General features: G+C 49.4%; 5 non-coding genes across 5 annotated transcripts; all 5 read right to left on the bottom strand.

Moving 5' to 3' along the window:
* Nucleotides 1-5,321: 5,321 nt before the first annotated feature.
* Nucleotides 5,322-5,394, bottom strand: TRNAK-CUU (transfer RNA lysine (anticodon CUU)). Its single transcript has one exon. It is a non-coding gene; the product is annotated as a tRNA-Lys (tRNA).
* Nucleotides 5,395-6,768: 1,374 nt separating this feature from the next.
* TRNAR-CCU (transfer RNA arginine (anticodon CCU)) lies at nt 6,769-6,841 on the bottom strand. The gene has a single exon. It is a non-coding gene; the product is annotated as a tRNA-Arg (tRNA).
* Nucleotides 6,842-9,528: 2,687 nt separating this feature from the next.
* TRNAP-AGG (transfer RNA proline (anticodon AGG)) lies at nt 9,529-9,600 on the bottom strand. The gene has a single exon. It is a non-coding gene; the product is annotated as a tRNA-Pro (tRNA).
* Nucleotides 9,601-10,146: 546 nt separating this feature from the next.
* Nucleotides 10,147-10,219, bottom strand: TRNAK-CUU (transfer RNA lysine (anticodon CUU)). The gene has a single exon. It is a non-coding gene; the product is annotated as a tRNA-Lys (tRNA).
* A 2,347-nt stretch (nt 10,220-12,566) lies between these two features.
* On the bottom strand, nt 12,567-12,638 carry TRNAP-AGG (transfer RNA proline (anticodon AGG)). The gene has a single exon. It is a non-coding gene; the product is annotated as a tRNA-Pro (tRNA).
* Nucleotides 12,639-13,900: the final 1,262 nt, after the last annotated feature.

The following is a 13,900-nucleotide window of genomic DNA, read 5'->3' as shown; positions in this document are numbered from 1 at the left end:
AAGTTAGAGCGAACTAAAAAAACCAAAAACCATAATTAATGACAATCCAGTAGCATTCAGCATACATAGCACCCAGATCTTGGTTTCTAAATACCATTCTCTACTAAAAGGAAACAGGATTCCTTACAGAAAGGGCTGCTACCAGGTGTGGGCAGAAAAAAAGTAAGGTGAGTGAGTCTAGGACATTATGTGTGTGCCAAAAAATAAGGAAAGGCTCAAAGTCCAATGTGGACGTATATGAACTGCAAATGACTTTCAAATGGATCACCGTATCCATATATGATGCTTAATGTACTATTTTATTTTGTCCTGCCTTGAGGCTTGTGGGGTCTTAATTCCCAGGCCCGAGATTCAACCCACGCTCTGGGCAGTGAGAGCATGCAATCCTAAACCACTGGATTGCTGGGGAATTCCCTGTACTATTCTTTCAACTTTCATTTTTCTCCAGGATTGAAAATTTTCAAATTGAAGATTTGTGATAAACAGAGATTTTTGAAAATAAACAAAGATGCTAGCTTGAAAGGGCTCTCCCACTGGTTGAATCTGGAATAATTTAAGCATCAAAGAGAATAATAGGGAATTCCCTGGATGGCCAGTGGTTAGGACTCTGGGCTTGCACTGTGGAGGGGGCAGTTTTCCACCCCTGGTGTGAGAACTAAGATCCCACAAGCTGCATAGCACAGCCAAACAAAACAAAACAAAAACCTATAAGTGATTACTAACTACTTCTTTTATTTATTTATATATCTCTGGCTGTGCTGGGTCTTTATTGCTGTGCAGGCTTTTCTCCAGAGTTGCCTGTGCAAGGGCCTCTCATTGTGATGGGTCTAGAGCTCAGTAGCTGTGGTTCTCAGGCTTAGTTGCTCTTCTGCGTTTTGGATCCTCCCAGCCCAGTGATCAAACCCTTGTCTCTTGCATTGGCAGGCGTATTCTTTACCACAGAGTCCTACCAAGTGTTGGGACCAGCGCAACATCGAACCGACCTGAGGGAGTATTGCCGCAGAAGAATAAGGAAAAATAAGACTCAGAAATAAGGTGGGGATCAGAGGGCTGATGCTGCTCGCAGGCAAAAGCCCAGATCCTAATCCTTGCATGCCTTTTATTGCTAACATCTATTTCCTTGTATGTGCTCTAGAAATATCTGTTTTTTACAATCTCAGATCAGGGATAAAGAATTACAATGCACAGTCCTCAATGTCAAACCTTCAGGCCTTTCATGACTCTGTTTAGCTCCTCAGCTAGTGACAACCTTTCTCAGCAACTCCCTCAAGACTCTGGTTACGAGAACCTTCACTAATGGCTTTCCATCAGTCACATCTGTACTGCAACATCTTGTTTTCAATATGTTTTTCCATGATGTACTTTTTACTGCTCCCAGCCCTTTGCCTGGGGGTGATGAGAAAGTCATTCTTATTTTTCAAAGAAGCCCTGTTAATTATAGTACAGGCCTGTGCATAGCACATCCACTACACCAAGGAAGCCCTATAAGTGATTATAAAATATTCAGTTCAGTTCAGTCCTCAGTCGTGTCAGACTCTTTGCGACCCCATGAATCGCAAATCGCAGCACGCCAGGCCTCCCTGTCCATCACCGACTCCCGGAATTCACTCAGACTCACGTCCATCGAGTCAGTGATACCATCCAGCCATTTCATCCTCTGTCGTCCCCTTGTCCTCCTGCCCCCAATCCCTCCCAGCATCAGAGTCTTTTCCAATGAGTCAACTCTTCGCATGAGGTGGCCAAAGTACTGGAGTTTCAGCTTCAGCATCTTTCCCTCCAAAGAAATCCCAGGGCTGATCTCCTTCAGAATGGACTGACTGGATCTCCTTGCAGTCCAAGGGACTCTCAAGAATCTTCTCCAACACCACAGGTTCAAAAGCATCAATTCTTCGGCACTCAGCTTTCTTCACAATCCAATTCTCACATCCATACATACAAAATATTAAATATGTCAAAATTTGTGAATCAATATTAACGCTATTTTTAAAAGAGAAAATTTTAAGGTAATTTGCCATAAATAAGTTTAAGTGTTAGTCGCTCAGGTCTGTCCGATTCTGTGTGACCCCATGGACTGTAGCCCCCAAGACTCCTCTGTCCATGGGGTTTTCCAGGCAAGAACACCGGAGTGGGTTGCCATGCCCTCCTTCAGGGGATCTTCCCCACCCAGGGAGCAAACCGGATCTCCTGAATAACTGAAGGTGAAAATGAACAATTAAAGGAATGAACTTAGCATTTACTTTTTTTCTTCTTCCTTCTCCCTCTCTCTCTCCCCTCCCTCTTTCTCTGCTTCTTTAGGAGAGTCGGCGATAACGTCATTGCTTCGGGGAAGGGAGTCGTCCAAGGGCTGTGGGTGGGGCAGGTCCGCTGCTGCGGGCTCCGCAGGAGGGGGCGCGCTCTGCGGATGGCGGCAGCGCCCAACTCCGGCGGTACTTATTCTTTCGGATCAAGTGCGGGGGGCTGCGGTGGATGGCCAGGGCGGTCGTGGGGCTGGTGGTCCGCACGTAGAAAGGGGCCTGCTTTCGCTGGCCGGAACTCCGCTCCATCACCATCCGACCCTTTGCAGTCAGCGGCGGCTCCGCGCTCGCAGTCTTGGGGTGAATGAGCCCGTCTTAACTGAAGGCGTTGCGGGCCTTCGGCCTACTGGGTTCGGTGCTGAGTATGCTTCTTCCTCCTGACCTAGAGGCTGGAGCGGTTCCACACGTCCATCCCTTGCTTATGAGCCTACAGGGCGGCAGCTCCTCTCCTTGCGACGGACGGACACGGGAAAAAGCGAAAAGTTCGATATATGTAGACCATGCCAGTTAAGAAATACAGAAAACTGATGCTGATGGCAGGTAGGAAAATATACCACTTAAGACCTGCTTTTATGAAGTCTTCTGCTAGTAGTGAGGCTCTGATGTCACCATGAAGGGATTTAGTGCATTTCTAGATATAAGGAGATGCAAGGATTGAGATCATAACCTGAAAGTGAAAGTCGCTCAGTCCTATCCGACTCTTGGCCACCCCATCAACTATACAGTCCATGGAATTCTCTAGGTCAGGATACTGGAGTGGGTAGCAATTCCCTTCTCCTGGGCATCTTCCCAACCCAGGGATCGAACCCAAGTCTCCCACATTGCAGGCAGATGCTTTACCCTCCAAGCCACCAATGGCAACCCACTCCAGTACTCTTGCCTAGAAAATCCCATGGACGGAGGAGCCTGGTATCCATGGGGTCGCAAAGAGTCCAACACGACTGAGCAACTTCACTTTCACTTTCACTTCACTTTTTGAAGTCACTACCACCAACCCTCTTTACCAGCGAAACAACAGTTACCAAGTTAACAGAAAACGTTAGTAATACCTCCACCTCCAGTGCAACACCATAGGATTTGTTGAAGCTTTCCAACTCCACCAGCAAGAAATCTGGCTACTGCTAGTCTCAATATATTAACGTATTTGTGAAGTCCTCTTGTTGTTGTTGTTATTCAGTCGCTAGCTCTTTTTGGACTCTTTGCGACCCCATGGACGGCAGCACACCAGGCTTCCCTGTCCTTCGCTATCTCCCAGAGTTTGCTCAAACTCATGTCCATTGAGTCGGTGATGCCATCTAACCATCTCATCCTCTGTCGTCCCCTTCTCCTGCCATCAATCTTTCCCAGCATCAAGGTCTTTTCCAATGAGTCGGCCACTTCAGGTGGCCAAAGTACTGGAGCTTCGGCTTCAGCATCTGTCCTTCCAATGAATATTCAGGGTTGATTTTCTTTAGGATTGACTGGTTTGATCTCCTTGTAGTAAAAGGGACTCTTCAGCACCACAGTTCAAAAACATCAATTCTTTGGCACTCAGCCTTCTTTATGGTCCAACTGTCACATCCAAACATGACTACTGGAAGAACCATAGCTTTGACTGTACAGCAAAGTCCAGCAACTTTGCTTTGTCAGCAAAGTCCCCTGTACACAGCCTATTTGCTGACCTTACCAGGCTGCCTTCTGAGTTGGCTGTCTCAGGATGAAATGACCCTGCCATCTGGCCCTTGTCAAGTTAGCCCTCCTGTAAGATTCCACATGTGAACTGTTTGTACCAATATGTATGCCCTCGGTTCTCTGGACAGATGACTCCAACCAGAAACAACTTTGCCTCCCAGAGGACTTTGGACAGTGTGTGGAGACATTGTTGGTTGTCACAAGGAGGCTACTGACATCTAGAGGCCAAGGATATTGCTAAACATTCTGCCATGCACAGGCAACCCCCCTTCCCCCCACCCCCCACAGAACCATCTGATTCAAAATTTCGAAAGTACTGAGGTTGAGGCTATAATGCATCTCATTGATAATTTGTATATTATTACGTGGGAAATTATAATAACTTAGTTATGGCTCAGCAGGAAAGAATCTGCCTGCAGTGCAGGAGACAAGCAGACATGGGTTCAGTCCCTCAGTGGGGAAGATCCCCTGGAGGAGGAAAATAGCAGCCCACTCCAGTTATTCTTGCCTGGAAAATCCCATGGGTGGAGGATCCTGGTGGGCTACAGTCCAAGGGGTCGCAAACAGTTGGACATGACTGGGCGACTAAACATAGATAAGATAAAATATATTATTAACATTGACTTCATTTTTAAGAATTTAATGAGACTACTAGAAAAAAATTTTCTAAAATATTTATTTATCTGGCTGCACCAGGTCTAGTAGAGGCATGCGGTGTCTAGTTGAGGCATATGGGATCTAGTGCCCAACTGGGCCCCTTGCATTGTGAGCAAAGAGTCTTAGCCCCTGGACCATGAAAAGTGAAAGTGAAGTCGCTCAGTCTTGTCCGACTCCTAGCGACCCCATGGACTGCAGCCTACCAGACTCCCCTGTCCCTGGGATTCTCCAGGCAAGAGCACTGGAGTGGGTTGCCCTTTCCTTCTCCAATGCATGAAAGTGAAAAGTGAAAGTGAAGTCCCTCAGTTGTGTCCGACTCCTAGTGACCCCATGGACTGCAGCCTACCAGGCTCCCCTGTCCCTGGGATTTTCCAGGCAAGAGTACTGGAGTGGGTTGCCATTGCCTTCTCCATGAGGGAAGCCCCTACTAGAAAATTCTTCATTACAAATGTGACATTTGCTGCTTCCAGGATTCCCTCAGGAGGCATTATATCTAGCTGTCTTTTTTTATTCTGTTTTCTTTTTTGTAATTGTTTTCTTGGTTGCCCTTTTTAAAAATTGATATAGTACTATAGATACCATCTTTCTAAGTCTTGCTAAATTTAAGAACTTTCATTCAAAGACACCTTCTGGTATGTATTTAAGAGAATCCTGGCTTTCGTGCCTTCCCCTGCAAAAAGGAAGAAGAAAAAAACTCTACGCCCAACGTGGGGCTCGAACCCACGACCCTGAGATTAAGAGTCTCATGCTCTACCGACTGAGCTAGCCGGGCTTGCAAAGAGTTTATGTCCTTCAGGAGAAAGTGTGCACCTACTACCTGACAAGACCCTGAAGATGAAGTGGGAGCACCACCGACAGCTGCTGCGGGAGGATAAGAGTTCGGTCGGAGCCGGGACTCCTTGGGCCGGGAGCCAGCGAAACCCACCGAACTGGGCTGCACCGCCTGGCGGGGAGCATGCATTTTCCCATAAGCTCTGGACCCCAAACGTGTCCCAACATACCAGAGGTCACTCGCCTAATAGAGTCATCCATTCACTCAAGTGTTGATTGAACGCTTAATGTATGCCAATCACTGAGGATACCGCAGTTGACAAATTAGATTTTTAAGAAAGAGGAAGAAAGGGGGCCAGACTCCAGATCAAAGGAAATTGCTGCTGTTCATTTTTGTTTCCTTCTTTACCAGACTCGATGCCTGCAGTTTTTTAACACAACAGGCAAGCAGGAAGTGCGGTAGGAGTCTTTTAAGGGGCGATTCTCTCTTCCCTGTTAGGAAACTCCCCTGCCCTCTTCAGTTATTAAAAGAAGAAAGAAAGAGAAAAGAAAAGAGATGTTTCTGAGGACACGGGGCACTTTCTCCTGGCCTGTGATTATAAAAAGTCACAAAAGTAGCTATACTGAAATAACAGAAGTCCAGGCAGAAAATCACCCACAGTCCTAACCCAGATCAAGTCAATGTTATCATTGCCCCCCCTTACTTCCAATTCTCCCCTAAGTACTCCTTCAGTTCTTACACCCACATTTCAAAGGGGCAAGCTCTGCTGTCCACATTTTCTGTTTAGTTTTTGATCTGTGTATTTCTGCATTTTGCTAGAGTCTCTTTTTTTTCTCCCCTTCCTTCCTGGGTCCTTCCACACCTGATTCCTTTCTGTACAGTCATGCAGGGACAGCTGCAGCTTAGGAGTTACTGTTTGTTATGTAAGAAATACATCAAGCATGACTTTCAGAGCAAGAACTTCCAAGTCGACTGGGATAGACTGAACATTCTTTTCTGAGGTTGAACAGTATTAATGAAGGAAAGTATATTCCATCTGTCTCCCACAGATGGCCATTCCCATCTCCCTTTTATTTATTATTTACCAAACTCTGCTGCAATAAAACATCCTTGTACTTACATCAGTCGTTTTATCTCTGAGACAGATTCAAAGAATTGGAATTAGAGAATCAAAGAAACCACACATATTCCCACATTAAGATGTATGTGTAACCACATATTTTATTCCCATTTAGATGTACGGGAACACCGTCTTTGTCCTTCCTTGTTAGAGATTGTGGGGAATCTTTGTATCTTATAATCTATTATGATCTATTTATCTAATGATCCAAAATGCAACTCTCTATTTAAGGAAAGATAGGCCATCCCTCATACTACCCCAGGTGGGACTCGAACCCACAATCCCTGGCTTAGGAGGCCAGTGCCTTATCCATTAGGCCACTGGGGCTGCTGGCAAGTCTGTTTCCAAGAACTTGGGAAGAAGGAATAACTAGTGGCCAGTAGTTAGAAAGTGATCCAGGAATTGGTTTGGGTGCTTATTAGAAACCTGGTTGAGTCCTTACAAGGTCCCAGTCTCTGTTCAAGTCGCCAAGGAACAGAGTCCTGAGCGAAACAGACAATCGCGGCTAGCGACAGAGCTCCTGTGCGCGCGGCGCCCTCGCAGCCCGCCGCGCCCTGGCCGCCCGCCACGCCCTCCTCTGCCTGCATTCCCGCGGCTCCTCCAGCGCTCCCCAGAGTCCGGTTTGTCTGCTTCCTCCAGCGGGAGTCTCAGGCTCCGGAACGCCCTGGGTTGTCCTGCGGATGACAGATGCAGCGAGCAGTGAGGGTCCCTGGCTGCATCAGTCCGCGGCGCGTTGTGCAGGATCACCCTGCGGCGTGTGTGATAAACGTTCAGTCCTCCGGGGACGCGGCTGGACAGAAGACCCGGGGGAGCGCAGGGCTGGAAGAAGGCGTGCGGCGCCAACACCGCGAGCAGGGGAGGCCACCCCTCCGCGCCCGCCGAGGCTCAGCCGCAGGCGGCAGTCAGAATTTCCCCCAAAGCCTCCTGCGTTGGGCATCGTCACCCAGGGCTTGGCAACGTCCGGGAGACCGCCCGCCCGCAGAATACTCCCCGCCCGACCTCGCTTTTCCAGGCCAAACCACACCCTTGGAGCTGCCCAAAGCCGAAGTCCGCGGGATCGGGACACACCCCCTGCAATTTCCCTCACCACCCACCTTTCTTTCTTCACTGAAGTTCCTAATTAATCCGAAGGGTAAAAAGTCAGCAGAATCCAGAGCCGCTCAAGATCCGACCCCCACCCCACCCCACCGCATCCCCTCAGGAGAGCTCCCGGGACCTCAAATTCTCCTCTCGTTACCCCCTATCCCGATTTCATCCTTTGTCACTCGAGCAACAAGATTATCCATGCGCAGTCCAGATTCCAATCTCCTTCAATCTCCTCCAATAAGTCCTTTATGACTTAAAAAAAAAAAAAATCCAGGACAGAATCAGAGGACAAACTGATTCAGTTGCCGCGGCTTCTAATCTCCTTTGTCCTGTTGGTCCTGGCAGTCTGGCCACCCGCCCGGATGAAGCGGAGGGCTAGGAGTGGGGGGCGCTGGAGCCACCGGCCCGGAGACTGGGGAGAAACCAGCATGGGAACAACACGGCGGACGCTGAGAGGAAACAGGACTCTGTAGACATGGGCCCCTTGTGCCTCGGGTGTACTTCGTCCCACGGGTGCGCGCGGTCTCCGCACAGGCTCGCCTTTTAAAGCGATTGTATTTTATTTAGTAAAAGGGGCCGGGAGGAGGAGACGCCGGGGAACACGCATTGCGGAAGCAGCTGGCTGCGTTGTGGCCGGACGAGTGTGTTCCTGTTCATACTCGTCTTTGGGGGTCACAGATTCCAGGGGGGACCCAGGAGCAGATCCTGGGCTCTGCCTCGGTCTCCCGGAGCCCAAGGCGGTCACGTTTGCCGAGACTGGCCGGTGTCCCTGGTCCCACGGCAACTTCGGGCCGCCATCATCCCTCTGGTTTGCCACATCCGTTTAAATTGGGCCCGGAATTTCTTGACTTTTCCAAAAGCAAGCTCTTCACTGCTTTGAGGTTTGTTTGTTTTTTATATCCAACATTTTCAGTTGTTTTTAGAAAGAGGGTTGGTCCCCAAAACCCATTTGTGTTACTGGAAACCTCGATTCTGCCAGGGTGTTTTTCTTTATAACTTCTTTAAAACTGTTTATAGTTTTTTTAACCAATAAGTTAAAGTGTTTTTGTTTGTTTTTAACAAATTTGGAGAGAGATGGTTCACCCACTCCCTCCAGGAAATCAAATCCAATAGTCGAATCAGCCTTGGAGTTCTGCAGCAGACTCTGGAAAAAGAGGAGATTTGGCCTGAGGCATGGCCCTGGTCTCTGTCCGTGGTGACCCTGACCTACAGGGTGACTGACCCTGGCATGTGGTTGCCCCTGGAAGTGGGGAATCTTTGCGCTTTACTGAAAGCAGCTCTCCAGATTTGGAACTCCTTAAGGGTCAAACTCAAACTCCACCTGGACCCCCAGCCGCCAAAAATGGGGCCCAACACAGCCTGAGGTTCAGAGCGGGGGACAGGATCCCTATCCTGATAGCATGGACCCCAGGTCTCCGTGCCCAACCCTGGCTCCCAGAACCCTTCCCTGACCTGGGGCTGTGAAGCCAGGGCAGACCTGGGAGTGCCCAGGTGAGGGGTGACAGGAGACGGAGAGAAGGAGGAAGAGAAGTGAATCAAGAAAGAGAAGGAGGGCCTTGGGTGTCGGAGTCAGGCCCGATACATTACTGGACACTTAGCAGGAATGTTTGAGTCTCAATGGAGTAATTAATTGCTGGACTCGAAGCCTGAAAGGTAGGTGATTTGGGGAGACTGTTTCAGGTTTTCTCCCCTGCCGGCCTTAACCTGACCGAAGCCCCGAAGAAATTGCTCCGCACTGTGATGTCCACACCCCTGAATCGCCAAGACTCCTACTAAAAGTTTAAAAGTATCTGGAAACAGCTTGAAGCTTTTAAATGTTTTCTCTAATTCTCTCGAAGTGTGGAGCTTTGAAGTACAAGATCTGGGGACTTGGCGTAGTTCTCAAATCTCTGGAGAAGAGCTGTTTTCATGTAAAAACGGCAATAAACGGGCTCGTCCGGGATTTGAACCCGGGACCTCTCGCACCCTAAGCGAGAATCATACCCCTAGACCAACGAGCCACACAAACTATACCCTCTGGGTCTCTTCTGTAACTCCGTGGCATCCCGGATATGGAATTCCAGAGACCAGTGAGGTGGGGCGGGGAGGAAACTCCAATTTCAGACCCATGGGAAAGTGTTGAGCTCATAGATTAGTGGGCAAGGGGAGGACGCCAGAGCTTCCTGTGCCAGCAAGTTGGGAAGCAGACCCTGTACCCTACCCGCACCCTCGCCCCCAACCAAGTCTAGTGGTCCCTGTGCTCAGATTACAATAAGCCCAACGCCGGGAAAGACGGGCTATACTAGCACCCCGGCTTGGCCTTTAGGTCACTTTGCTGACACTTCTTGCAGCCAGGAATATGCTTGAGGAGGAGCTGGGGTAAAAGCCAGCAAGGAGCTGTGGGTCCGGCTGGGCAGTTGAGTGCCCTTTGATGGCAGGTCACAGGATTGCCTTGCTTGGAAAAGGCGATCCCCAAGGTGTAGTATCCTGGTATTCATCTGATGCTCACTGATGCTCACCTGCTGAGTTTCTCCGGACTCCAAAAGGTGCAAACGAAGAAAAGACAACGCCCAACGTGGGGCTCGAACCCACGACCCTGAGATTAAGAGTCTCATGCTCTACCGACTGAGCTAGCCGGGCAGCCATGAAGAAACCCTACCCTTGCATATATTGATGGGGTAATGTGATGGAACCTAGGTGACGGGTACTGACTTAGACGTGGACACCAGGGTCGGGTGGTCAGTAGCCAAAGGTTCCTGGGCCTCACAGGAAGTCCCCACTTCAAGCTCCACTCTGCATCTAGGGCCCCTTCTACGACAACAGTTCCTCTAGCCCAGGACTTCCCTCACCACCCCATAGCTGGGGAACCCAGTCTGGCCCCTGTGCCCACCCAGCCCACCTGACCGTGGGCTTAGGGAGGAGGAGCTGGGCGAAGTCACACAGAGAGAGCAGCACAAACCTAGGGCGAAATGCACAATTGACCCCTGGGGAGACATCTGGATTATTTCCAGTTTCTTGGCTGTTTTGAATAAAACTATAGACTTGTGTACAGATTTTTGTGTGAACAGAAAGAAGCCTTCATTTTTCTGAGATAAATACCCAAATTGCTGGGTTATATGGTGGTTATAAGTTTAGTTTTTAAAGGAAATGCCACAGTGTTTTCCAGCATGAGTGTACGATTTTACATTCCCACCAGCAATGTATGGGGTGACTCACTGTCTCCAATAAAATGTTCAACAGAAGTAGAGAGTGTCAGCATCCTTGTTGCATTTCTAACCTCAGATAGAATATTTTCAAGGTTTCACCACAAACTTGAAATTTGCTGCAGTATTTTGTAGATAATTTGGGCAAGTTATGGGTACTAACAGCTTTCAAAAAGTTATTTAGAATATACTTTTATTATCTTCTTAATTTATCCAATAACTGTAAAGTCATTCTCTAACATGGGTTGTGTATCTTCTGTCATTATTTCTTAATTAGTTTTTGCAGAGTTCATCAATAGCATTAACTTTTTGTCATTAATCTCTATTGTATGCTTGTATGCTTGTTTTCAACATCATTATTATCTTTTTTTTTTTTTTTTTTTTAGTTCAACCAGTTTATTGCTACCAACCATCTCCCTCCATCCTCATGCGTGCATGCTCAGTCATGTAACTCCATGGACTGCAGCCCGCCAGGCTCCTCTGTCCATGGACTTTTCCAGGCAAGAGTACTAGAGTGGGTTGCCATTTCCTTCTCCATCAACATCATTATTTTCAGCTCTTCATCGCTTCTCCCCTTGTTCTAATTTATCTGGGTTTATTTTTTGCTGTACTTTTTCTAACTTCTTGTCATTAGCTTTAAGCTTGTCTTCTTATTATACACATCTAAGGCTATCAATTTTCCTCTAACTACTGCTTTAGCTGTGTCTTAAAGGTTTTGGTATGTAGTATTTTTCATCATCATTTACTTCAAAGTATTTTAAATCCCACTGTAATTTCTTCCTTAACTCATATAACTTCTAGAAGTGTATTGCTTAATTTGTAATATTAGGATATTTTAGGTTTTTTGTTTATTTTATATTATTTATTTTGACGTATTTTTAGTTTACCATTTCTTTCATCTTTCTAAACCATTGCGTACATCTATTGAGATTTGTTTCACTTTTTGCATATTTTTAGACAAATATAGTCCTGTTTCATTCTTCTAGAGCATTTTACATAGCTTTGGTTCTCAAATATATTTTCATTATTGTCTTTCATGTCTTTATACATAGTAAGGATAGTTGTGTTATAATCTGTATCTGATAATCTTGCATCTTTCCAACTTTATTTTCATATCTATTGTTCACTGGTTGTTGCTCATGATGCCTAGTTTCCTCGTTATTTTCCATTGTGGCATCCCATGGCACGCTTTCCAGCATATGCTGAAGACATCCTGGCAAGCACCTGAGACCCCACAGTGGGGTGGGGGTCCCGGTGTCCACCTCTTGCACCTCAAAGGCGGCCTCCGCAGAATAGGGCGGAGGGGATTTGGCTCCTGTCAGGCCCTGGGGCCCAGGACCCTGGGTACCCAGCGGTGCCGGAAGTCCCGGGACTCCTGCTGACTTCCGGCAAGGAAGGAGGGAAGACGCATGAGTCCACACCAGGTAGTGACTGGATTTAGAGTGATGCGAATGCCTGCAGCCCATTGCCTCTCCCCAGCCCATTGCCTCTCCCCAAGTGGATGCCCTGCCCTCCTGACTAGGGACTGTGGGGCCCAGGCTTGACAGTTCAGAGGCCTCCAACCGAGTAAGAACTGGCTCCTTATGTACGGAGGAAGGAAACACCTCTCCAGTCTTCCGTGCCTGGAGCTTGGACTAACAAAGTAGCTTGTGGCCAGATTCGTGGAGACACTTTCGCTCCTGGGCCTCAAAAAAAGTTTTAAAATGACAAGGGGAAAATAAAATAAAATGACAAGGGGAAGCACAGAGTGGCTCCTGAGACCTGCCAACTGGGGAGGAAAAATAGGGCTCGTCCGGGATTTGAACCCGGGACCTCTCGCACCCTAAGCGAGAATCATACCCCTAGACCAACGAGCCACATGCTTACGCATTTTGGATCTCCTCTTCCACCGGTGGGATCCGGGCTGGACCGGCCATGCCATGGAACTGACGCGGAATGGAGACGCCAATTTCAAGCTCACTGGGAAGTGTAGAGGCCCAGGACTGATGGACGCGGAGAAAACAGCGCTCCCCCAATCCGGGGCCCCGCGTCGCCTCCCCTCGGCCCCAGGACGACAGAGAGCCCCGGACCAGGAAAGGCGGCCGGCCTCTGCCCCCGCGCCGCTCATCGGTCATCGGTCACTTCGCAAGCCTCCTCGCAGCCGCAAGCGCAGGGGACCCGCTGGACAAAGCCGGCGAGGGACTCCGGGGTGCGCGGGAGAGCTCGAGAGCGGGCGGGGGCGCGGAGGGTCCCAGAGCCACTATCTCTGGGACGCTCGCTTTGGGGGCCACCGAACCCCCAAGACGTGGCCCCGGTGATCGCTCAACAAACGCCGGCGGAGTGCACGGAGGGGACACCGCCTCGACCTCGGCCTTCCGCGCTGCTCTTGCTTCTCCCGGGTCGGCTCCCAGCTCCCGACCCGCAGGTCAAAACCTAGAAAGCGCGTTTCGGACGCGGGGCCCCCAACCCACCAGGTTGACTGTGAGAGTCGCTTTGTTCTACCGACTGATCCAGCAAAGGTCCCGGCCTCAGATGCCCTAGGATGGCCTGATCTGGGGGTGGTCCCTAGAGGGGGGCGGGTTAGCCCATCAACCAGACCGCGCACCAGGACGGGTCACGATGCCCCTCCCAGCCCAGCTTGGGGAGGAGGCGGGCACTGCAGTCGGGCTGGGGAGGAGGAGGAGGCCGCCCTCGGAGCAGCGAGAGCCCGCGTCCAGGAGTCAGGGGTCAGGTCGGGGCAGAGTCTGCAGTCGGTATGTTCTCCCTCGACGTCCAGCCACTCCCCAGTCCCTCCGGATACTTAGCCCCATTTCTTCACCCTCTCATCAGGGAAAGCCCCGGGGACGAGGCCCCGACCCAAGAATCAAGTTGTGCCCAGGGAAGCCCGGGAGTCTCTTTCTCTCTCCCCGCCTCCCCGCCACTAAAATGCAACTTTAAGTTACAGTAGGGCTGATCGGGGGCTGGAGCGGTGATCCTCCCGAATCATCAGAGACCTGGAGCCCTAAGGCAACCTACGAGGCACTTTCCTTTACTCTGTTTGCAGGAGCGATTACCGCATGTCCTTCTCTCTGAGGACGCTGTCTAGTCTGTGTCTCCCAGACGCTTCCACCAGACCAAAACTCAGTCCTCCGCTTAAAGA

This window comes from Bubalus kerabau, chromosome 23 (assembly GCF_029407905.1).
Source record: "Bubalus kerabau isolate K-KA32 ecotype Philippines breed swamp buffalo chromosome 23, PCC_UOA_SB_1v2, whole genome shotgun sequence".
Classification (NCBI taxonomy): domain Eukaryota; kingdom Metazoa; phylum Chordata; class Mammalia; order Artiodactyla; family Bovidae; genus Bubalus; species Bubalus kerabau.
Note: the sequence above shows the minus strand (reverse complement) of the source record. Positions and strands in the feature narration are given on the sequence as shown.